Source organism: Erpetoichthys calabaricus, chromosome 8 (assembly GCF_900747795.2).
Source record: "Erpetoichthys calabaricus chromosome 8, fErpCal1.3, whole genome shotgun sequence".
In the NCBI taxonomy this organism is placed as follows: Eukaryota; Metazoa; Chordata; class Cladistia; order Polypteriformes; family Polypteridae; genus Erpetoichthys; species Erpetoichthys calabaricus.
This window is the reverse complement of record NC_041401.2, coordinates 71650836-71676856: the sequence shown is the minus strand read 5'-3', so window position 1 is coordinate 71676856 and position 26021 is coordinate 71650836. Positions and strand designations below refer to the sequence as shown.

Genomic DNA, 26021 nt, shown 5'->3' with positions numbered 1-26021 from the left:
AAGAATCTTACACTTCGTTGCCTTGAAAAGCAGTTTGCTTTGCTTTCACAGTGTGTTTTGGCTCATTGTCGATATGTACTGTAAAGCGTCATCCTATCAGTTTTGCAGCATAACCTTGTACACTTCAGAAATCATCCTGCAACTTTTGTCGGTAATCATATCATCAATAAACACTAGTGACCCACTTCCATTGGCAGTCATACATGTCCATGCCATTACACTGCCACCACCATTTTTCAGGGATGATGTGGTATGCTACATATCATGAGCCATTTCTTCTCTTCTCCATACTCTTCTCTATCCATCATTCTGGTATATATCGATCTCCAAAAAAAACTGACTTTTTTTTTTTATATATTTTCTGGCAAAGTCTAATCTGTCCTTCCTATGCTTGAAATTTACCAATGGTTTGCACCTTGCAGTAAACCCATTGTATTTACTTTCATGAAGTCTTCTCTTGATTGTAGACTTTGGTAATGATAGGTCTAACTCCCAGAGAGTATTCTTGGTTTGGCTAAATGTCATGAATTGTGTTTTTTTTTTCACCAAGGAAAGAATTCTTCGATCATTTAGCACAGTTGTCCTCCATGGTTGCCCAGGCCTCCTGGTGTTGCTGCACTCACCAATGCATTCCTTCTGTTTAAGAATGTACCAGATAGTTGATTTGACCACTCCTGTGTTTCTGCTATCTCTCAGATGAGCTTGTTTTGTTTTCTCTGCTTAATGATGGTCTGTTTTTATTTGCATTGACAACTCTTTGGACCTCATATTGAAAGTTCACAAAGACAATTTCCAAATAAAGATTCTACACTTGGAATCAACTACAGACCTTCTGCCTGCTTAATAGCTAATGACATAATGAGGAACCTGCTCACACCTGGCCATGGAACAGCTTGTCAGTCAATTGTCCAAATACTTTTGCACCCCTGAAAATGGGGGCACCATGGCTGCCATTCCTAAATGGCTCATATGGTATTTCTATTAAACCCTTTGAATTAATGCTGAAAGCCTACACTTCATTAATGTAATTATGTCTTTATTTCAAATCCTTTGTGGTAGCGTATAGAGCCAAAATTTGGAACATTATGTAACTGTCCAAATACTTATGGATCTAACTGTTAGACTAGCTAAGCTGAAGGTCAACACCTGTGATCAATTTTGTAACAAACTGGAAGAGGCTAAGGGGTCACCACTTTATGGCATTTTCTCTTTCATATACAGCATATCTGAAAAGTAACCCTCAATAGATTGTGGAATGCAGATAGATATTTAAACTAGTTTGTTCCAGGTTTGTATTTCAATTGTATCTAAAATCAATAAGTAAAGGCATATGTCTTTATAAATGAATAAACTAAACTGAAATATCAATCTTGAGATACATGGAGAGAGGGAGATGCTTGCATTTTTGCATACTACAGTTTGTCTTCATGAAGTTTAGGATTCATTAACATAAAATGGGTATAATACAGCCCTTCACTGTTAATGGATTCTTTTTTTACTGCTTCCTGCAACAGTATTTTCTGCAGCAGAATTTCTTAAACATGGAAAAATGGTCTAAGGGCGGTGTGATGCTTGTTCTGTACTGAAGATTATTTGTGCCAAAATTAAATGCAATTCAGCATGTTAACTACTTTGCAATGCTTGTAATTTTGGCATGGTTTTGTCATATCATAATTAAAAGTGTATCAACCAGTTTATCGATTACTTTTTACTACAGCAAGCAATTTTTGTGTCAGTTAAAATCATAATATAAAACATAATTGCATTTTAATGCATGTCCATAAATCATTTGTTGTAACTCAAAGCAAAGTAATTGTATTATGCTTCTCTTAGCAACTTCTAACATTCTGATTCAAGACCATTCCAAAACTGAATGTAATCAAATGACCAGTCAGTGTCAAGAGGTTAGGTCAAGGGGTGTCAGCAGTTGGGGTAAGAGGCTATGCTATTTTCATAGGTGTATAGACCTCACAAAATGAATATTTACTAATCCAAAATTTTCTAATTAACAGCTTTTAATATTGTAAAGTCTACCAACTTCTCAAGGTCAAGGTCTTAGACAAGGTGAACTTTATTATCTGTAAATGAGAAATTGAACTGGTGATCAACCAGTTTGGTTTCTTTATCTTGATGATACATTTTTTTAAAAGTGCAGATTAGTAATCATTTCTTTGTAGCACAGAGCAGCTGACATTGAAGTCATTCAGTTTATGCAAGGAAAACAATCTTTGCTGAAATGTTTTAGGTATAGCCAAGGGCCGGCATGGTCAGAAGATCTTTGTTAATTATCTAAATACTAGCAAAATACCTGCGCTTCGCAGCGGAGAAGTAGTGTGTTAAAGAGGTTATGAAAAAGTAAAGGAAACATTTTAAAAATAACGTAACATGATTGTCAATGTAATTGTGTTGTCATTGTTATGAGTGTTGCTGTCATATAGATAGATAGATAGATAGAAACTTTATTAATCCCAATGGGAAATTCACATAAAAAAATAAAGTAATAGTAGTGATCAATAAATAAAAATAGAAAAATAAAAGTACAAAAGTACACATACATATACAGTCATACACGGAGCTGCTGAAAAGGCTGCCACTGTGTATGTATGTATATATATATATATATATGTGTGTGTGTATATATATATATATATATATATATATATGTGTGTGTATATATATATATATATATATATATATATATATATATATATATATATATATATATATATATATATATATATATATATATATATATGACAGCAACACTCATAACAATGACAACACAATTACATTGATAATCATGTTACGTTATTTTTAAAATGTTTCCTTTACTTTTTCATAACCTCTTTAACACACTACCTCTCCGCTGCGAAGCGCGGGTATTTTGCTATATATATATATATATATATATATATATGTATGTATGTCTATATATATATATGTATGTATGTCTATATATAAATATGTAAGCTTATAAGTACTGCCTTACTTCTCTTTAAGAAAGGAAGATGTAATGATACTTGATTTAAACGATTCCATGTCTTCCTGGGTTTTGTTAGCTTATTGCCAATATCTTTACACCTTTTTTTAAGACTTATTTACTGAAACGGGCTTTCACGAAAAAAGTTAGGGCTTTGCTACAGGATACACCCTCCACAAGTTAAGCAAGTAAAAATAAAAAATATATTTCTGTTTTATGTAAACCTTTTAACTTCGTAGGCATAGCCCCATTTGGCTGTTTAATTTTTTTTTCTCTTTCTTCAGTAATATTTAATCTCCTTAAAGAAAAAGAACATATCCATTTTACTTTTTTTGTATTTCTTTAGTAATATTTTAGTGTAAAAGGATAACCAGTATTTAAACCTTTTATGTTACTTTATACATTTATTTTACACAATGTTGAAAAATTAATAAGAAAGCTACATATTTTGGCAGCTGCTGCTTTCATTTTCAATGAAATGAAAAAAGCTCTCCAAGAGAAAACGTCAATGAACAAGAAACAGTTTGCACTATGTAAAAATGAGAAACCCTCATTTATAAAAGTTTGCTGCAGATGACTTAACTGAAAATAAATGAATAGTTCCTATGTGTATAATACATATTTATCTATTTTACTTATGCCTTTATTCCACCAACTTACAACATCTGAGGTACAATTTCTTACATTACATTTGTTTTTTGCAGCACAGGCAGGTGAAGTGACTTCCTCAGGGTCACACAGTGGTGTCAGTAACACGATTTGAACTGACAAGCTCCGGGTTTACTGAAATATTACTGAACAAAGAAAAAAAACCAAAACGGGCAAATACGGCTATGCATACAGATGTCCATCCGTCCATTATCCAACCCGCTATATCCTAAATACAGGAGCCAATAAGTAGATATGAATATATACAGTATATATATATATATATATATATATATATATATATATATATATGTGAATGTATGTATGTATATATATATATATATATATATATGTGAATGTATGTATGTATATATGTATGTCTATATTTATATATATATATATATATATATGTAGATATGTAAATTTGTATATGTTTATGTGGATGTGTATATGTGTATATACGTATGTATATGTAGATATGTGTATATGTAGATATGCATATATATGTATATGTATATATATGTTTATGTGTGTGTGTGTGTGTGTATATTATATATATAAAAGACAGCAACACTCATAACAATGACAACACAATTACATTGACAATCATGTTACGTTATTTTTAAAATGTTTCCTTTTTTTTTTCATAACCTCTTTAACACACTACTTCTCCGCTGCGAAGCGCGGGTATTTTGCTAGTATATATATATATATATATATATATATATATATGTATATGTATATATATATATATATATATATATATATATATATATATATATATATATATATATGACAGCAACACTCATAACAATGACAACACAATTACATTGACAATCATGTTACGTTATTTTTAAAATTTTCCTTTACTTTTTCATAACCTCTTTAACACACTACTTCTCCGCTGCGAAGCGCGGGTATTTTGCTATATATATTATATATATATATATATGACAGCAACACTCATAACAATGACAACACAATTACATATATATATATGTAGATATGTATATATATATATATATGTGTCAATCTATCTATGTATGTATGTCTAGATATATATATATATATATATAGATATGTATATATATATGTATATATATGTAGATGTGTATATATGTAGATATGTAAATATTTATGTATATATATGTGTCTGTGTGTGTATATGTATATATGTATATGTATATATATATATATATATATATATATATATATATATATATATATATATATATATATATATGTGTGTGTGTGTATGTATATGTGTGTGTTTATGTATGTGTATATATATATATGTAGATATGTGTATATGTAGATATGTATATATATGTATATGTATATATATGTTTATGTGTGTGTGTATATTATATATATATGTTATCGTGCATTGCGCTGTCACTGGTATTTTGATAAAAGAATTTGAACAACATATAAGAAGCGTATAAATTATTAAACAGTAAAACATTAACATTTAAGAAGTAAAGTTACATTAAGTACTACTGCAGTGCCTTCGGGTATACCTCATTTTTTGTTTGCCCATTACATGCTTAAATGTATACATTTTTTGGTGCACCTACCTGAGAACACGCGACATATAACCGAGCGTGGGAGAAGCATGGATTTTAAACACGCGTTGAGTTCAACTGCTGGTCTCCCTCGTGGAATAACTGGTAATGTTTGACTAAAATCTACAGCGAGTAAAACGACATTACCTCTTATTTTTTTTTTTTACGATCTCTGAGATCTTGCTTTTTTCGGTTCAAGGCTTCATAAGCTCTTTTATGTTGTATGGTGTACTCATCCCAAACCATCATCTTTGAATGTTGCAAGACTTTCGCCTTGTATGTAGATCGGGGTAATTACATTCATTGCATTCCTAGTCTGAATCACAATCTGATTGTATGGGTGGTTACCTGGCACTGTAGGGTTGCCACCCGTCCTTTAAAATACGGAATCGTCCCGCATTTGAGAATGAAATTGCGCGTCCCGTTTTGAATCAATACGGGACGGGATTTGTCCCGTATTTTTTTTATCATTTTTTTTAAAGCAGCGTCTCATGCAAATCATCCCACACGCATTTTATGAAGATGCCTCCTTTCCTACTTTTGATTGGGTAATACTTGATGTCATCGTTAGTTTGATTGGTCTTTTTAACTGTCGAGTGAGGAGGGCGGGTCTTTTAAGTAGAGTCTGCAAACTGTTGACACTGAGATGTGGCACCCGCTGCAGTATGCGTCCCTTATTTTTTTGTATTAACAGTGGTAACCCTACCTGGCAGGTAACACTTATGTTTGGTCATGAAGTCGTCTAAAATCCGCCACGTGCCCTCTTTTAATTGCGAGAAGCAGATATATATAGCCAAATTCTCGCGCTTCGTTGCGGCGAAGTACTGCTTTTAATTCTTTAAGAAGAAAAGAAAACCTTTTTAAACGGATCGAAAATATACCAATAACAATTTGTTAAGGATCTGTTTTTTTGTGAACCTCGCTTTTCACAGCTGTCGCGCTACGGCGTGTGTTTCGTTTATTTGACAGTATGTAGATCGTGGTAATTACATTCATGGCATTCGTTTTCTGAATCACAATCTGACTGTATGGGTGGTTACCTGCCAGGTTACGCTTGTGATTGGTCAGGAAGTCGCCTTACATCCGCCACGTGCCCTCTTTCTGTTCCCAGAAGCTGATCATAGAATGGTTTTAATAGTTTACTTTCAAATAATGCAAAGAGTATGCGACACGTGTTTCTCCCTAATTCTGGGCTCATCAGGCATACACACTCACTGCATCCCCTCTCGGGAATCGAATCTCTATCGTCAGCGCCAGAGTTGAAGCCCCTAACGTTGCGGTCAGCAAGTCGGCTAACATCCGCCATGTGCCGTCTTTCAGTTGCGAGAAGCAGATCATAGAATGGTTGAAACTGTTACCCCTAACGTTGCGCCACGGCGTGTGGTTCGTTTATACCTCGTGTCTTCTCATTAAACTTTTATCTCGCGAATATGTTATTGCAATCCGCAGCGGGAGCGTTTCTATAAACTTAATTTAAACTTACGTTTTACACCGTGCTTTGTTTCCCTTATGAACATGCTTGTATGCTTCACTCGCTCCCTTCTCAATTGTTTAATGAATTTTTTGCTCTTCGCTGTTTGCGGCTCTTCCTTCATTTCTCCCTACTGCGTTCTTTTATCTCGAGAATATGTTATTGCAATCCTTAACGGGAGCGTTTCAATAAACTTAATTTAAACTTACGTTTTACACGGTGCTTTGTTTCCCTTATGGAGATGCTTGTATGCTTCACTCGCTCCCTTCTCAATTGTTTAATGAATTTTTTGTTCTTCGCTGTTTGCGGCTCTTACTTCATTTCTCCCTACTGCATTCACAGTCTTTTCACGTAATTACGTGGGAGGCGTGATGACGTGACACTCAACTCCGCCTCCCACGGCCATCAAGCTGCCGTCCATTACAGTATATTGTCAAAAAAGAGGTTCCAGTTATGACCATTACGCGTTGAATTTCGAAATGAAACCTGCCTAACTTTTGTAAGTAAGCTATAAGGAATCAGCCTGCCAAATTTTAGCCTTCCACCTACACGGGAAGTTGGACAATTAGTGATGAGTGAGTCAGTCAGTCAGTCAGTCAGTCAGTGAGTCAGTGAGGGCTTTGCCTTTTATTAATTAGTATAGATTTCTAAATATTTGACTAATTGAACCATGTTTTCATTTACCTGAGCAGGTAGGACTGCTGCCCATTCCTCTTCTCAGATTATCTCCCGCTCATTTACATTTCTAGATGAGCTCTTGTGAACTAACATTTTCAAGTTCACATTCCTGATGAGATTTAGCTTGGGTCTTTAACCTTTTTTTCTCCAAAGTCACACTGGTGTTATTTTGACCTTGTGTTTGGCATGGCAATCCTTTTCTGACAATGTCATAAACAACAAAGGAATGCTTGGTGTGCCCTTTATTCATAATTTTTCATTGACTCAGACAGCACGAACATAATAATCATCATCATCATCACCATCATCATAATAATAGAAAATATACACGTCCCTTCAATAACAGGTCGTTTGGGCCACTAAACCAAGTAAAGATCTTGGTTACTTTGATTGGTACTGCATCACACCACAGGAGCTTGTAGATAGGCGTCGACAGTCGATATGTTCTCTACATAAGCCCACTGACATTCTCACTCTGTTGCTTTCAACGGTTACAGTGTATGTTTCTTAGAGTAACAGCAATTAGGTTTACAGAAAAGACAGACACTCCTTAGATATGCAGTAAGTAAACACTAACTTATTAAAGTAAAATTTCTCTATTTAAACACAGAAAATCTGTCACAAAAGCCATTTTCCTTTCTTTGTAGTCTTATCTATTTCTATTCTGAATGGAATGAAAGATCACTGGCCTCCCTCACCTCGGCTTTGTAACTGTTAAACGCCTGTTATTAGTTTCAGGAGTGTGGAGGTGTCTTGTCCTTCAGAATGCTAGATTATGAAATCTGCTTTCTGGTCACATACCCTTCCTCTGCACAGCTAATTTTAAAACCAAATAGAGAGAGAGAGTATGTGGCTATAAATAGATACTGTTCAGAAAAAAGCACATTGGTCCAGCTGTGCTAAAAGAGAGAGTCATACCAAGGTGGAAATTGGAAGCAAATACTACAGGCATCATTGACTTCCTTCCAAAAATGTGTAATTACTCCTTCAAATTATTTTTAAGTCAAAATACAGCTGATATTGTTTGAGAATAATACAAAGGTGAGCTTTTCTTATGCTTTAGCCATTTAGATAGATAGATAGATAGATAGATAGATAGATAGATAGATAGATAGATAGATAGATAGATAGATAGATAGATAGATAGATAGATAGATAGATACTTTATTAATCCCAAGGGGAAATTCATTTATCAGAATATGTTTAGTTTTGACATGAAATTAATTTTGTTATTGTTTGTTTATATTTTTATAGTTATTCTGGTGATATCATCACATCACAATTTTGAGTGTTTGTTTTTCTAAGGGTGCTAATATTGTATGTGCTTGTATGCATATGTATTTAATCTTATTTTGGTTTTTTTTTAAACTACTTTAATAATCTAATGCCTTACGTTGTGACCTTTTGCTGTTGTCCTTGACTAGTGAAAAACCCTAAAAGAAATATATCAATTTCTTCTGCTTGCCACTACAAAATTTTCAGTTTGGACACTTCCTTTGTTCAATATGAACTCAACACCAAAGTGTTCTTTGGCTGTTCTTTCTCTCTGTTTTCCCAGTAGTAGAAAACAGTTCAGTCTTTCTGAGATGCAGCAGTAGCACACTTAAATTTGTTTACAAAAGTACTGATCTAAATCACCTTAAAACTCTGAACTGTTCTAGGAAACCTTGGTATTCTAAAAACCTGCCTAATTGTACTCCCTAATGCGTCTATATTGGAATTAGGTTCAAATGTGAATTTCCCCTTGGGGATTAATAAAGTATCTATCTATCTATCTATCTATCTATCTATCTATCTATCTATCTATCTATCTATCTATCTATCTATCTATCTATCTATCTATCTATCTAAATAATGATTCTGTGAATGAATGAATAAAGGAATGTTAGCCATGTATTCCTTCATCTATTTTCCAGTCTCTGTTTCTAATTAACAGAGTTATATGGTGCCACATCCTATTTATATGGCACAGAGCTCAAGGCAGGGCCCTGGTCAGGTTGCCAATTTATCACAGGACACATTTATATATGAGTCCATGCTCACTCATTTAGAAACATTTTAGACTGATCAATTAACCTGATATTCATGCCTTTAGATTGTGCAAGGAAGATCAGCTTGCCTGGAGGAAAAACCCATAAAATGATCAAAAGAAAGCAAAGTAACTTTGTTGGAAATCAAACCCAGGTCAATGGCACTGTCCAGCAACATCATCAACCACACCACCACACAAGTGTAATGTCTATTGTATTATATTATATTATAACAGAGCATTCTCTATCTTGTTTCTTGCACTTCAGGGTTACGGGGGTCACAGGCCATCCTACACAGCACTGGGCAGCATATTAATCCATTGCAGCCACTGACACACTGTTGAAATTGAATCCAGGAAACTGGATCAGTAGGGTACTGGTGCTCACCTCCATACTATGATGTCACTCTATGTTATATTATATTAAGGTAAACAGAAAATATGTTGGCTTCTAGGAATTTAAAATTACCCAAGTGTTAGTATTATTTCCAACTGCATTTTTTTTACCATATTATGGAAGAGTGTGAAATTTGCTTTGCCAAAGGGACTCTCTAATACCATACAATCATGCTTTTATACTTTGAAGATATACTGTATGTAGTGTGGCATGCGGCTGGGGGTGGCACCCAGCCGGGACGCCTAGGAGGGCAGGAGGAGGGCTCATGCTTCCTCCGGACCACGACGGGGTGACCGCCCTGGTTCCTTTGGGGGCCACGGGTACGGGGCCCGTGGTCACCGCCAGGGGGCACCCCAGTGCCTAGAGAGCCCTGGACCTCAGCACTTCCGCCACATCCGGAAGTGCTGGGGGGAAGAAGACTGGGGACACCCAGAGGGCTTCCGGGAGCACAGCCGGCACTTCTGCCACACAGGGGAGTGTCCGCGGAGGAGTGTCGGGAAGCACCTGGAGCCCATCCGGGCATGTATAAAAGGGGCCACCTCCCTGCAAACGAGGACTGGAGTTGGGCGGATGTGGACAAGAGTCGTGTTGGAGAGGAGTGGAGGCGGCCTGAAGGAAGCAGGCACTGTAGAGAGAGGCCTGGACTTTGGGGGATTGGTGCTGGAGGCACTGGGTTTGTGCAACGATAAACTGCAAATATGTATAATAAATGTGTGTTGGGTGAAAATACGATGTCCGTCTGTCTGTGTCCGGGCTGCTTCTCACAGTAGTTAAGAAGAATATTTTTCTGATCCTGTATTAGCTTCAAAAAATCATCTTAGAATAAATATTTTGCCGTAGTGATTTGGAATTTATTCAGATATTAGAACTATATTTACCCAAGTAACATACATGGTTTTAATTTCAGAAAGGTAATACATTGAGATTTAAGTAGAAAAATATCCACCTTCTATGTCTCTGATTACAGGATCATTGTTTCCTTTTTCTAATATCGTGTATTGAATAAGGTTTGCTTAGCATCAGTAACATTTTCTCCTATTTCTCCAAAATGATAAAACCAGAATCCTGTAGATGATGTGAAATGAACAGTGTTTATAAGATGCAAAAACACAGTTTACCAAACTTTAAATATTATATACTTCTGAAAATAAAAGAGTTTCGATGTAAGGACTTTCCACATTAGTGTATTATAAGTGGATTGTGGCAAGGAACTTGATCTCCACAATCTGTAAAGTCTAGCCATTAATGAAAAATCAAGAGTGTGTTCTTATGCCTTCCTTAAAGTCCACCACTAGTTGCTTTGTTTAAAAACACTTTTAATTCCAGATTATTTAAAATACACCATCTGACCAATTCAGCTACCTTATTTCTGTACACAGACTTCCAGATTTAAATGTCATCAGCAAACTTAATGATTCTTGCAAAGTCTCCACAAAAAAGAAAGTAGCGATATTAAAACACAGTCATGTGAGGCATCCATATACAGTGTGAGATGTTATGTTTTAGTTTCACAACATGCTTCTTGTTAGAAAGAAAATTCAGTAAGCAATAACACAAGGACTGGCTGATCTTCATATCTATTAGTTTCAGAATGTCAGAGAAGAATAATTGTGACAAAAGCTGAAACTTAGGTAGTTCTACAGGTTGGAGTATGTACCCTTAAGTATATTAGAAATCCTGCTCGGTCAAATTGCACATTAGACATGAAGCGACCAATGACTGGCTCAAATACATTAATTATAATAATAATAATAATTCTTTATATTTACATAGCGCTTGACAGATGTCAAGGCAGCATTTCTGCATTCAATGTATGTCTTAAGACCATATATTATAGTGGCCAGTACAGAACTTTTGCCTGCTTAAGTTAGAAATTGAGAAATATGCGTACACTGACTGTTTCAGGATTTAAGTATCTTTATTGAAACAGGAACAGGCCCATATGCTTTCTGACTGCTTTTTATCATAATGAATGTTAAAAAAAAAATGGCCGGAGGCACCAATCTGATTGTCTTTGAAGCAAAGTCTGACTTGAGGTTGTGTGGTTTTATAATAACATGAGTCATTCAAGTATAGCCTATAAATCTGATGTGTAAATGGGCTTTGTACTTCTGTCTGTATCTGAGAGGATGGTTTGTCTACTTGCCCGCTTCCTAATACTCTTTCTCAAAACATCTCTCTCTCTCTCTCTCATCTCTTTAGCCCCTGGGTGATTTTCCTCCTGTCAATTTAACCTTTGCCTCTTCTTGACACTAGACTCTGTTTGCCTCAGGCTATTTGATGACTTTAAAAACATCTTATAAGGTCACTTCTGGCCAAGCCCAAGAATCCCTTAGGGGTCAGTATAACTTGACTTTTGCTTGACATGTACTAAGCTAGGGACTCTTTTGGCTGCTCTTGGGTTTCCTTGCATCACTAAGCCTTTAGTTATCCTTAAAAGACTGGACCCCAAGGCAACTCGCCACCTTTGTTTTCTGTTAGAGAGATGGTATGTTCCCTTGCAATCCTTTTCAGGATTGTGCCAGTCATTTGTGAATTTCCCCTTGGGATTAATAAAGTATCTATCTATCTATCTATCTATCTATCTATCTATCTATCTATCTATCTATCTATCTATCTATCTATCTATCTATCTATCTATCTATCTATCTATCTATCTATCTATCTATCTATCTATCTATCTATCTATCTATCTATCTATCTATTCACTGAGTGTGTTCTAGCAGCCAGAAGGCATGTTTATCTCTAGCATTACATTATTGGCCATAAGCTATTTTTGAAACAATGCTCAGTTATCCTCTGCATATGTAAATTTTCCTGTCCTCTGACTTTCTGGTGGAGCACTACTTTTTCTTGTTTATGCTGGTGACATTGTTTAATATCCATGTGTTGCATGGAGCACACTTACATGGCATATCACCTCTACACTCCAGAAGCATTTGCTTTACAGCACATTTGTCAGCAGGTGAATGTTACATTTCCTAAGCATAAGTGCATTGGTAAACCAGATGTACACAAATGCTATGACTAATCACAGGCAACCGTGCTGTATCTTTATTGTAAAAAACTAGCTGAAATACGAGGTGTTGCATGGGAAGAAAATAAAGTGTTTTTTTTTTTGTTTTTTTTAATTGTTTGAGAAAAATATAATTTAAAAAACACAACTTTAAAAATAAAAATAAATTAACAAACAATGAAGACTCACTAATGTGCTTGTCTTGCGGTCTTCTATGTATGTTATCATCCAGTTGATGTTCGGAACCGGCCAACTCTATTTAATTTCAAAAGCAACAGGGGCGTGGTGGTGCTCAAACATAAAGAATGCCAGCAGTCACCTCCTGTTTGCCCTCTGGTGGTCATTCCGAATGTCAACTGGATGATAACATGCATACAAGACCACAAGATAACCCTCCACCCTACCCAGAAGGGGGTGGGTTAGGGTTGATTTCACCCTACAGTATAGTGGAACCTCGGGTCACGAACGTCTCGGACCACGTACAAATTGGGTTACGACCAAAAAGTTCGCCAAACTTTTGCATCTGTTCACGACCACATACTCGGGTGACAAACAAGCCAGTTTCCCCTTGCGGTTCGTACGTGCCGCTGATCTCTGCACGTGTTCAGTCTCTCCCTGTTCATTCCCTGTGCAGCGAGCGAGTGAGTGAGTGAGAGAGAGAGAGAGAGAGAGAGAGCGAGCGCAAGTGAGAGATCCCAAGCATAAGAAGTAAACATTACAGAAGAAGTAAGTAAACATTTAGTTTACTATTACACTGTGCATTCTATGGTATAATTAACTATTTTTGTGCTTAAAAATCTTTAAAAAAATATATATTTACATACAGCTCGTACGGTCCGGAACGGATTAATTGTATTTACATACAATCCTATGGGGGAAATTACTTTGGGTCACGACCAAATTGGGTTGCGACCAGAGTTTTGGAATGAATTATGGTCGTGACCCAAGGTTCCACTGTATTTTTAGATGACCAATGAGAAACGTGCACCAAGTTCCATTAAAATTGCTCTAGCAATTTGAAAGTTATGCTGGAACATACATACATACACACATTGACTTTTATATATATACTAGTCATTTAGCCCGTTACAATAACGGGCGCTAGAACAGTAGTGCATAAACATTAGTAGGAACAGTCTATATTAAATGGCAAGGGACTTTGACCTCATTCTTTTTGTCGGTCGTATTTTTCTTTCTTTCAGCCTTTCTTTTGTTGATGTTTACTTGCTGAGCTGACCGTTCTTTGTGTGCTGCCGCCGTGTATTGTGTGTCTTTAATTTTCTGTGACAGTAATACTGTCTTGTACGTCCGCTGGCTTGTATGTCCGTAATATACCTTTAATTTTCTCTGGCGGTAATACAGGCGTGCGCATCGGTAATATGCCTTTAATCTCCTCTGACAGTAATACTGGCTTGTATGTGGCTGTAATATGCGTCACTGTATTGTGTACCTTTAATTTCCTCTCGCAGTAATACTGGTTTGTATTTCCGTAAAACACCTGTAACTTTCTGTGACAGTAATATCGCACATCGCACCATGCCCCGCGCATGCGCACTTCACCAGAAGCCCCGCGCATGCGCACTTCACAAGAAGACACACACACACGGACACCTGGACGCACAATGGGATTTTATTAAAGAGGATAGAAGATAATGGAAATATTCTTGTTTTAAACACTGCATTAGAAATTTCACATTAACAATATTTTAAGTAGTTAAATGATAATAAATGTTTCTACTGTTCGGTATCTAAACAGAATACAGTATTATATATGCAGTTAGCAACAATAAGTATATATTTCATTGCAGTGTTAATTGAAAAAAAAAGTGATTATAATATCAAGGGCAATAATTGTCAATTATTAATTTTGTGGTTATTGTGCCCTTAGGGAAGATGACTAAATACATGCCTTATGGCTCTACTGTTTCTCTCCACTGAAGAAAAAAAATCATATTACATGTTATGCCCATTGAATAGAATTTATAAAGGTGAATTCTATGTACAAACACTACAACTGAATTTTTTTTTTATTGCCCTTGCAAATGGCTGTGATTAATTGGTGAGTTCCATGATAATAACATAGATCTTAGCATAGATAATGCTTAAAGATAATATAAGAAAAAAAATGCAGTTCCTGTCCCCTGATTAAAACTCTTAAAGTGTCAACATAGTGCTTGTACTTTCTGTACTGTCCCCTATGATTGCAGAACCATTATGGGCCCTATCCTGTCTTTATACACAGTCCTCTCTGTTTGGTAGATTTGCCAGACTAACACAGTCTCATTCAGGGGTTTTCAATTGCATATCTGCTGTTTCTCCATGAGTGTGGAAATTTCTAAACCTGTGCTGTTCTCTGTGTATCCATTACAAAGGTTAGTCACCTCACTTGCATGTAATTCATGACCTTCAAAAGGCTAAATGGGCAAGTATTGAAATATTTTTCCATTGGTGACATATTTTCATGTGGCTTATACCAAATTCCAAAAACATGGATTGCTTTGTGCTGTAACAATTTAAGGTACCGTGTGTTTTGTTTTGCTGAAGTACTAATTAGACATGCAGGAAAATAAAGAAATTGTGGTGGTGGCCTAAAATTACATCCTAGTCAGAATTAGTATCTTCCTGATTACACCCTTGTTAAAGTAACTATGTAATCAAAGTGCTGTATATTTTAATAAGCCAGTTTCTGGTAGATTTCGTAATGCCTGTTTTCATGCTATTTGTTTTTGCTAATTGTTAGTGCTTGTTCTGATTTATTTAAAAAAAGAGACAACACATTCACCAGGACCTAAATCTGCAATCTCTTTAGTTCCATGTATGTGTGTTTTTTCTTCTTCTACATTCTCTTTGCAACCTTGCATCTGGATCTAGATAGCTGCACAATTTGGGATAAACATAATGAAAAATATTTGAATGTTTTAGGACTGGTCCAAGCAATACCTATGGATTTTGTATGCTGTTTCCTTATCTTTGAGAGTATTATAACCAAAATATTACACATAATGTACCAACATAGGGAGCTTGTGTATCTGAAGGATTAATGGAGTACTTACTTGCTTACCTATTTTGAAATGTGACTTAGTATTCTAGGAACACCATTTGGATCCTGCTTGTACATGGAACCTTTACCACCTCACACCTTTCATGAGCTATTTACCTGCAATGTAAGAGGAGACTGCACTTTTTGAAAATATCCCAGCATTAATTATATTTTGACTGCACTTTCAGGCAGTCATTGGCTTCTTCTTCTGTCCCTGGGAAAGGTTTAATTTTTTATGCTTTCATATCTCTGGACTTTACTTGCTTTCATTTCTCCACCACCTACTTTGCCACCAGTTTAATAATTAATTCATTTTGGAATGCTTGGATAGTTCTCATCAGAAATCAGGTACAAGGCAGTAGTTGATTGGGAGCCAGTTCATTCTAGGGCATACACATGCACACTCCAACATGGTCGGTATATAAATTCTGACAGTTCGTAGAGTGGCTCCTTCTAACAGCATTCAGACCCTCTTTCTTAGTCAGCTAAAATGCACAATGTGCTTTCTACACAGACCTGTACTATCTATTTAGAGAGAATAGGAAAGTGATGGCCCAGGGGAGACAGTATACACTCTCCAAGTATGGAATTGGCTCTGAGGTGATGCTGGGTAATTATGTTGGGAAATGGCAGAACTGAAGTACATTGTCATGCTCTGAAATTCAAACACTTCCTGTTTGAGATTCTTTGGAAAAATCTAAATTCAGCTGTAGTTTCGAAAGATGCTTAGATAGGTACATTTCTCTTCTTTAGTTAAAAGCCATTCTCATTTACTCTGAACACATAACACAACATAAAGAAAAAAACATACAGTACCAGCAATGCAAAAGTATCATCAATATTAATATCTTCTTCTCTTTTCCTTTCCCTTTCAAATGTCCCTGTCAGTGCTAAGCTATACCTACTGTTGAATGTCTTCAGGCATTATTTGTACAGGAATTAAATTTTTTTGTTATGCTGAATACAGATTTACTATATCCATTATCAGGTGCTTTTTCTCTATTTTACTTTATCCTCAATATTTTTTGCTTTCATTCATCCAACCAATCAGACAATCTTTATTTTAGATAGATACAACTTTTTTTGTCCTCAGGGGAAATTAGTATTTTTTTTTACAGAAACTCTTTATACAAATGGATAGATAATTAAGTAGATAAATAAATAAATATACACACACACTTAGGTCTGAATGTATACCAGAATGACTGAAGCAAGAAATTTAAAAAGAAAGAAAATGTCTGACTTGGCTGGCACAGTCATAGTGAGGCATTATAGGCCTACAGGTGTATTGCTGTTGTTATAAAGTGTTCCTTGACACACTTCTGCTGAATAATTTGTTGGCTGAAAGTACTCAGTGTTAGTGTGTCAGAGAGAGGATGTGCAGAATTGTCTATAATGGCACTCAGTTTTGTTGTAACACTCTCCTTTGCTACTACCTCCAGGGAGTCCAGACTGTGTCCTATAACTGAGCTTTCCCTTTTAATTAACCTGTTGATATGGTGGGCCTCTCTTGAAGTGATGATACCAGCCCAGCTCACCATAACATAGAAAATTTCACTGGCTATCACAGTGCTATAGACCATGTGAAGGATGTCACTTCCCACGTTGAAGGAGCACTGTTTCCTAAGGGAAAATCCTGCTCTTCCCTTTCTTATATAGTTCCTCTGTTTTCCAAGACCACTCCAAGCTGTCATTAATGTGGAATCCCAAGTACTGGTAGGAGTGGACCACCTCTAAATTCACTGAATAGTGATGAGACTTAGAGGCTCTTTGGTGCAGTGAAAATCAATAACCAGTTCCTTAGTTTTGCTGATATTGATGTTTATATAACAACAGAGAAGCTGGCTAGAAAATGGATGACCAGATACAATATAATAAGGTTAGTTTTGGTAACTGTTTAGTATACAATTCTTAATATACACTACCTCAGGGAATTTCATTTACAAAAACAGAAAAAAATGTAAAATTCACATGAATATTCCCCTGAAATCAAGGCATATAAAAAGGAGAACAAGATGTGTTAGAAATTCAATATGAAGACAGTTTTGAAAAGCAGTAAGAGAAGACGTCATTCTGAAAGGAGCTTCACTGACAGGCATTGTGGAATATCTAAGCTCCGTCTTTAACAATGCATACTTCATACTTTTTTCTGTGCTCTCTCTCTCTCTCCAACCCCACCCAAACTTCACCATTTTAACACTTATTTTTTTCTATCCAATTACTGCATGCAAAGGCATGACAAAGCTGAAAGGTTAAGAATATTAAAAAAAAAAACGTTCACCTCAATTCTGCAGAGAAAAAAGAAAATACGTGGTGTTTTTTGTTTATTTGGGTAGTGTGAAGTCAACCATCTTTAAAATATGAAGTGCGTCCTTTCTTCCTTAATTGCTTTAGAACCTTGACATGAATGCTGATGAGTCATTGTGCTGATGACATGGCAAAGCCTCTTATCTATGTACTCCTTCCTGCCGGCCAGCTCTGTGACTTTGTAAAAGGTTTAGTTTAGTGTACCAATGTATTGTGTCTTCAGTTAAAGCAACATTATACACTCATTTAGTGTAGACCTAATTGGGTAAACAGTGAAATTTCAGAAGAAGCCTGTTTGCACAGTATTAATCTTCTGGTTGTCTACAAAATAATGTTGACCTTTATGAAATAAATTTTGCATTAGATTAAATTAGCTAAAATAAACTTTATAAATCCCAAGTGGAAATTCATATGCATATAGCAGTAGAAACATAAAAACAAAGATACAGACTCACAGGACAAATAATACAGCCAATCAGTCAATTGATATGTAAAAATAAATAAACAAATAAATAAATGAATGCAGAAATGTATATTGTTCAGATATTTCAAAATGGTATTTCAAAATAAACTTAATATGTGCCCCGGGAGGAAGCATTGAAATGCCTGATAGCAGTGGGCAGAAAAGACCCCCAGAGGCACTCCTTAGCACACAGTAGTGGAATGAGCCTGTAGCTAAACGTGCTCCAAGAGCGTGAGGATGGAGGGGATTTTGCCAGCGTTATTGTTTCTACAACAGCTTCCAGTGTGTCCAGGCACTTCTAAAAGCCATTGCCTTTGCATAAACATAAACAAATGATTAGCCTTTTTTTCAAAATAATACCTTTCTTCGGGGAAAGGGATGGGGTATACCCTAATCCACATGACATCATATGCCTTAGCGTATATTCTTGTAATAAAGATGCAGACAATAATGTAGTAGCATTAAACCCTATATCCTTGTAGACTGAAGTTTATTTGTGCAGCCATTTGCTCAGATCAAAAAGGCGATTGTTATAACTCTAATACAAATACTGTAGGAGAGCCTTGATCCATTGTAAGTTTTTACATGCTTCCATTAAATTTCTTTAATGTTTTTAAGTAAGAGGATTGAGTACAGAAAGTCAGTAGCACTAATATGAAAAAGAAAGTCATGCCAGTGTGTGATGTGTTCCAAACTGTGACATCAGTGTCTAAGCATGCTTTCTTAAGACTGTATTTTGAATTTTTCCAAAAGCAAGAAGGCCATAAAAAAACTGAAAAGGCAGGAGACAGATCAGAGCTAATTCATGAGCAGCATGCCTGTCTTTCTTTTTGCTGATGGCTTATGCAGGTGTCCTCTTAACAAAATTGAGCACACACCTTTTAATCACATGCACAGAAAAATATATATGTAGTGTTCTCAAATAGATGGCAAGTGATACATTTAGTTAGACATAAGGTACAGTGTTATTGTGCTAAATGATTTCTTGAGACTTTAACAAATGAAGATGTGTTTAGTGCCTACTAAGATACATGTTGTTTCTGTATAAAGAAGTAGCCTTGAATTTACATAAATATGCCATATTGGACTGTGAGTATTCAGCTATGAATGCTGAAGATAAGGTAATCGAATCTATATATTTTAAGCAAAATCATTTCTGCTGTTTTAATTCACAGCAACTCTATGCTTCTAGTGATACTTGTATATTATTAATACAATTAATTTCCCTCCTGAACTTATTCTCTGGAAAGGCTGTCTATTTGCAGTGCTTAAAAATCACAACTGAGTACAACACTATACAGAATTTGTGCTTTCTTCAAATGTTCTGCTTTATTTTATTCTAAACGTTGAAAAGGTAAAGTAAATCATAATTCTGAAAGACCCTTGAATAATATTTTCATCTGCCCCCTCTTAGAAAAATTTAATTTTGCCTACTTTTTACCTCTTATTGTATTTATTGTTTTCATTGGCAGTTGTTGGTATTATAATACTATCATAAGTCTGTGGGAGACAAGCATGTAAGAATAATATTGTACTGTGTATACATGACAAAAAATTAGAATCTCAACTGTTCTCCATAGTGTCTATGTATGTTTGATTCTTAGCCAAGTATGCTGATGCTTTGCATATCACCAAGGCAACATAGTAGATAGTATGAAACTTGTGGAGCCAGTATAGTTTGACTTATATAACTGGTGAGCATTGTCTTTCACTTAGCACTGTGGGTAATTCACTTTCAAAATGTGCATCTTCAGGCTGCTGAAGAATGTCAGATAAAATATTGAGAATTCAGCCTACTCCTACTGGCACTACTTGAAACTAGCATTGTCTTTTATGCATGTAAACTTCCAGAATATTATATTGTTACATATAATGTTATGCAGTTTGTAACTTTCTTTTTTTTAACTATGGATTATTATCTGTTAAGGATCTAGATAGTGTATGTCCAATATCTGCAGGCTTTCTTTTAGGTGATTTCAGACATAAAATGAATGAAGGATGAGAAAATATTAATAACAATATTAATAAATTGAAAAAGTTAGGAGAACACTTGACTTCCAGCCCTGCCTAATTAATGAACCACTGCTGAGTGGATGGCCCACAGGAAGTCGCTTTTGCTTTTAGCAGCCATCAGGTTTTTGATAAGTGATTTGACATAAACAGTGTCTCATCAGTTTCAGAAGAAAGGCGACAGCCTAAAAGAAAAATATGGGTGTTACAACTGACAAACACTAAGCAGCAGAGCTTTAAAAAATCCTATGCCAATGCTGCTAGTGGTTCTTGTTCTGTGAATTGTTTGAAAATGGTTCCTTGTAACTATAATCATCCTTGTTTCTGATCTTCTGCAAAATTTGTGAACTTCCCATTTTTTTCAAAACATGGTTTCAAATTCAAGAGCCTTCTCATAGAGGCCCGCCTGCTTCCGTGTCTTGATTAACCCAGAACAGCGATGCAAACCTCAGCTCTCTGTGGTTTTCCTCTTTGGAAAACACTTGCTGCTCAGCACTACAGATGCAGACAGAGGCCTTGAGCTAGGCAGCCTCTCACTAGTAACTTTATCAGACTTCTCACTGCTTCTTGCTGTAAGTAGTATTCAGTTCTTTTTTTACTGCAGATTCAGAATGTCTTTCTAACTGAGAAATAATAGCTTTGGAGTCCTTAGACTAAAAATTTATTTTTTTGAGATTCAAATCCTGATTAAAAACGTGCTTGTGTATCTCTGCTGTGCTAATGGTAAAGATTAAGCAGTGATTTCGAAATTGAATGAAGATTTTGAAGTTGTTCTGACTGTTAGTTTATTACTTGAAAAAGTGTCAGACTAAAGATCTGGGCAATAAAGTTTGTTGTTTCAAGTAGTTTTGTTAGTATAAATAATATAGCTAATTTCAGCAGAGAAAGTATTGTCTTGATATTTGTGTTATATTTATATTTTGAAGGTAGCTTTGGTAAATGAAACAATATAACATTAAAATGCATTGTACCTGGCTTACAATGTAAATTGTTTTAGGTCACCTACAGATGAGCAGAAGCCTTTTGACAATTTGATATACTGTACAGAATATATTTGTGTACAATTAAAATTTTAAGTGGTTTAAGGAGAGCAAGGTTCCAGTGTAATTACTAAAGCTGGTAATGACTAGTGTATGTAAAGAAAAGGGAACTCCTTAAATAGAAATAAGTGACCAAAACAAAACCACAGTATATGTTCGTGTTAGAAGTGATAGTGAGACCATAGTTTTAAGGTAACATGTCTAGGAGCTTTTGGCAATCACTTGAAACAATAATAAGAATGACACAGATTAAGGTTAGTCTTAAGGATGTTTAAGAAGTCCCAGTAAAGAGCCAAAAGTCTTGGAATGGTGAGGGCTGGAATCTTTAGTTTGTAGCTTCTTCCACAAATAAGGGTTCTCCTTCCTCTCCTTATGTTGTCATTATTTATCCACTCCATTATGTTTGTCTAACATTGAAGTGGACTTTCAATTTCTAGAGTCTTAAAGATGCTGTAGTGATGTTGATTTGACCTTTTCTCAGGTAAAGTTTGAGTTTGTCTTTGAACTACTTCCTCTTGCCTCCATAGGTTCACTAATCTTGACTCTACGGTGAAATAGAATTAAGGGTGTCTGATGTAATGTCCCTTTTAGCATGGTTGGTTCTGCATGTTCATGTCTTTAGCGCTGATCATCTTTGCTTTGGTGAGGACACCTGAATTGGTTTATTTACCACTTTTTGCAGTTCTTGTCAGTGTTTTAAAATGATGACTTTTCACAGACAAAATATTTTAACCCAAACTATAGAGATTAGAAGAGGCGCAATTAGTAAATATGAAGCACACTTTGTGAAATAATCCTAAATGGTCAAAATATTTTAAGTAAATTGTGCATAAATGTAGTATGTAAAAGTAAGCAAGCACAGAATAAATATAATGTGTTCTGTAGGATAATGGATTTCTTTCAGATCTAACATGTCAGTAGGCCTTTGCTAATCCTGTTTCTAACTCTGTGTTCAGTAATGCCGAATAGGGACAGCTTTTAATATGTGCTGCAGGAGTCCTATATCAGGAATCACGTATTGTGACTAGGATATAACTTGTTTAGAGTGACATATGTTGTTACCTTTTGCTGTGGTAGCCATTCATATACATCTATCCTATACATTCTTGGAAAACTGTACAAAGGCCTTTTGTATACTGCCTATGAAGTCTTAGAGCACAGTACATTAGATGCCTTATGCTGTTAAGGTGAAGCATCTCTGGCAGGTGGGAGATCCTGAGTTACAGGAACATCCTGAGACCCCTTCCCCATATCATACTGTTCTTGACTTGTTTTTCCCCATAATTTCTAATCTTTAAAACCCTGTAAAACATTGATTTACTTTTTATTATTTAAGCAGATCTATAACTCGAGTTTTATTCAATGTTGTGGCCTTAGGTTTTCAAAGTAACCTGCATAACTAACTATGGTATGCTACAAAGAATACAGTAACTAGATGCAGACATACCATTGCTTAAACAAAAAGCAATTAAGAAAAAAGAAGCTTCTGTTTGTGGAGTAGATCTAAATGTCTTCTGCCAAATTGTCAATTTGTCCAAAATTATTACAAAACAAAGTCTTTCATTTTTAGAAATTCCAAATATCTTTGTCTTACTTTTCTGCATTTATTGAAATTATTATATACTGCATTATTCATCACATAGCTCTGTCATTTTCTTATTTTGGTATAGAAGTAGATTATATATTTACTCAATTCTGGGAGATCACACAGAAATACTGCTTTCAAAGAGAACTGTTTTGTCATCTTTGTGGTTACCCAGACATTCCTTTATGCAGGCTGAATGTACACACCCACAGATTAAATCTGCAGAGTTGATTGAATTTCACTCCCGAGAGTTACAGTACTGCTTCTCCGTCACGTTCCACCTCCTCAGATGCTTTAATTATATTAGAACCATAGCCAGAAATACTAAAAATGTGCAATGTTTTTTGAAACATTTTAGCCAATTTTTGGAAAAGTAGGTATTAAGATTAGAATTAAGAATTTGTTTGTAAAGCTCCTCAGATTGCACTCTACATATATATATACTCTATATTTTTTATATTTTTTAAATCTTAAAACTTCCTCATATATTATGCTTAAATTCACTTAAAGTTAGAATTTAAATTGTTTCAATGTCTAATTTTTTTAGTGCTCCAAATTCCAATCAATTTGGTTCAATGATAGTAACTAGAGATATTTACTCGTGAACATCTGTAATCTCTCCTTTCACTTATTCATTGACCCTTATTTCTTAGTCATGAATGTTTTTGTTGTTTATTCTATCCTACTGTATATTATTAGGAGACCCTCAATCCACTTCATAACATTCTGTGATCTGCAGCCCTAACTGTTTGTGACCATAGATATCTTCTCACACAGATGTGTCACTTTTGTCCTCTTTTCTACTTATTTATCCCAATGACAGAGCTTGAGGTTGCATGCATTTTGCAGGGAACTTAAGACTATTGGAAAAAATGTTCTTTTATGTTTCTGCCTAATGTTACCAATAAAAACACACCCACACACACTTCAAACCAGGTGTAGGAGGGTAAAACAATCAAGCATTTACATGTGTATATAAATGCAAGCTAAAATATTTCAATGTAATCAAAAATATCCTTTATGTCTGCTCAATAATTTAAAGTGTAATTGATAGTGATATACCAATTATTGATTTTATTAGCTGCACACTACAGTAAGCTAATATAAAAACAAATGATCTTCATCAGCAGAATAAATTGTTGATATCACTTTGGGATAGGCATATAGTAGTTAGTGCTTCTGCCACCATACAACTCTAGAGTTCCAGGTTTGTATGGAAATTCCACATTGTGTCTATACTTGTGTGGGTTTTCCTCCTGGTACGCTAGTTTTTCTCCCACATCTATGTACTAAGACATGAATATTAGGCTAACTGGCTATTCTGAACTAGGGCAATAATTGTTCTAAAATGGATAGCTTATTATCTTCAGTGCCTCTAATTTATAAGGATATGTTTTACTTAAATGAAGGGGATACAACTTGAGGTGGTAAAGTATTGTCACATTGTTTCTAGACATGTGGTACTCAATTTGAGTAGTAGTATTTAAGCAACTGATTAGCTTGTTTACTAAACAATGACAGATTAACCATAATAAATGCACTGCCATTTTGGTGAAATATGATATGATAGAAATGTTTATCATGGTGTTTTATTCATTCTGTGCATCTGTACACAGGTATTGTTGTTTGATGGATTACTCACATCCCAAAGGACTAGTATTAGCAAGTCGGACCAGGAGATGTTAGCACAAAGGGCAGAAAAAACAAAGTCTTAAATGAGCCTAGTTCAGAAACAGAAAGTCAATAAGTGTGAATGATTAAACACAATACACTAAAGAAAAGCTTGTGTTAAAGAAACCAAGCCAACATGATTCTTTCACTGTGTAAATACCAAACATTGTGAGACTTGTTTGTATATCCAAAATGAGGTGCACCTACATTTTAAATACCTTCTGAAAGATGATGTTGCACATTGCAACATTCCAGGGTCAGATGGTGGTATTGTAACTCCTTTGTTAACAATAAATCTCTTTAAGTGGCTACACCTACAAATGACAACATTTTGTCATTTAAACTCAAATATATAATGTGAAAACTGTAAACTATACTAAAATGAAACCAAAAGCACAAAATACAAATAAGACTTCATTTAGGTCATTCTCAAAGATCCAGAAAAATGAAAATGCAAAATTGAAAATGAAAACCAACAAATTAATAACAACAGGTGACCTTCACAGAAGGTTTAGTTTAGAATATATGGAGAGGAAAAACTGCTGCAAAAGGAAATACAGGAATTCCCCATTAAATTGCTTGACTGGCGGAGTACTACAAGAGGGTGTATTCTGTTCTAATTTCCCTAAGCCCATCATGGATACAAATCTAGTAACTGTCTGATAGGGACAGCTCTCAGGAGATAGCAGTCTTATAATTAATATTTACTGCTCCAAAACTTTAAATGAAAGGTACTGGCCAATGTGGAGATTTCTGGGGCCTTCCAGGGTAGCCAAGCTATATCACACAAGGTTTTAAGCAAAAACAGTGTTTACCTGGAGACAGCTGCTGACTGTCTGCAAGTGTGTGAAGTATGAGGGTTCAAGGGTACAGAAACACTTGAAGATACTTTATCTGCATTCTTGGGATAACTTACTGTATAGTCAGTCTATAAAGGTTAGGATATGAATTTTGGAATTTGGCAGGCAAATTTCTGTTCTAATATCATTTGTAATCTATTTAGTTAGCCAATAAAAGGTGTCATTTCACCCAACTTTCTGCTGTATCAATCTATGGTTTACACAGTACAACAGTCTACTGCTATGACCTACATGTAGTGAATATCAGGGGCAAAAGTAAAC

The 26021-nt window shown here is 35.3% G+C and overlaps 1 protein-coding gene across 3 annotated transcripts in view; it reads left to right on the top strand.

Annotated features, from left to right (window-relative positions):
- The window catches only part of specc1 (sperm antigen with calponin homology and coiled-coil domains 1), a 303837-nt gene that overhangs the window by 18278 nt on the left and 259538 nt on the right, over nucleotides 1–26021 (top strand). The window contains exon 1 of one of the 3 annotated variants that reach the window (XM_051930902.1): nucleotides 21088–21176. The exons of the other annotated variants lie outside the window; for them this stretch is intronic. The gene's annotated coding sequence lies outside the window, so the exon portion shown is untranslated. Of the gene's footprint in view, nucleotides 1–21087; nucleotides 21177–26021 lie in introns of those variants that run through there. 3 annotated transcript variants of the gene reach the window in all.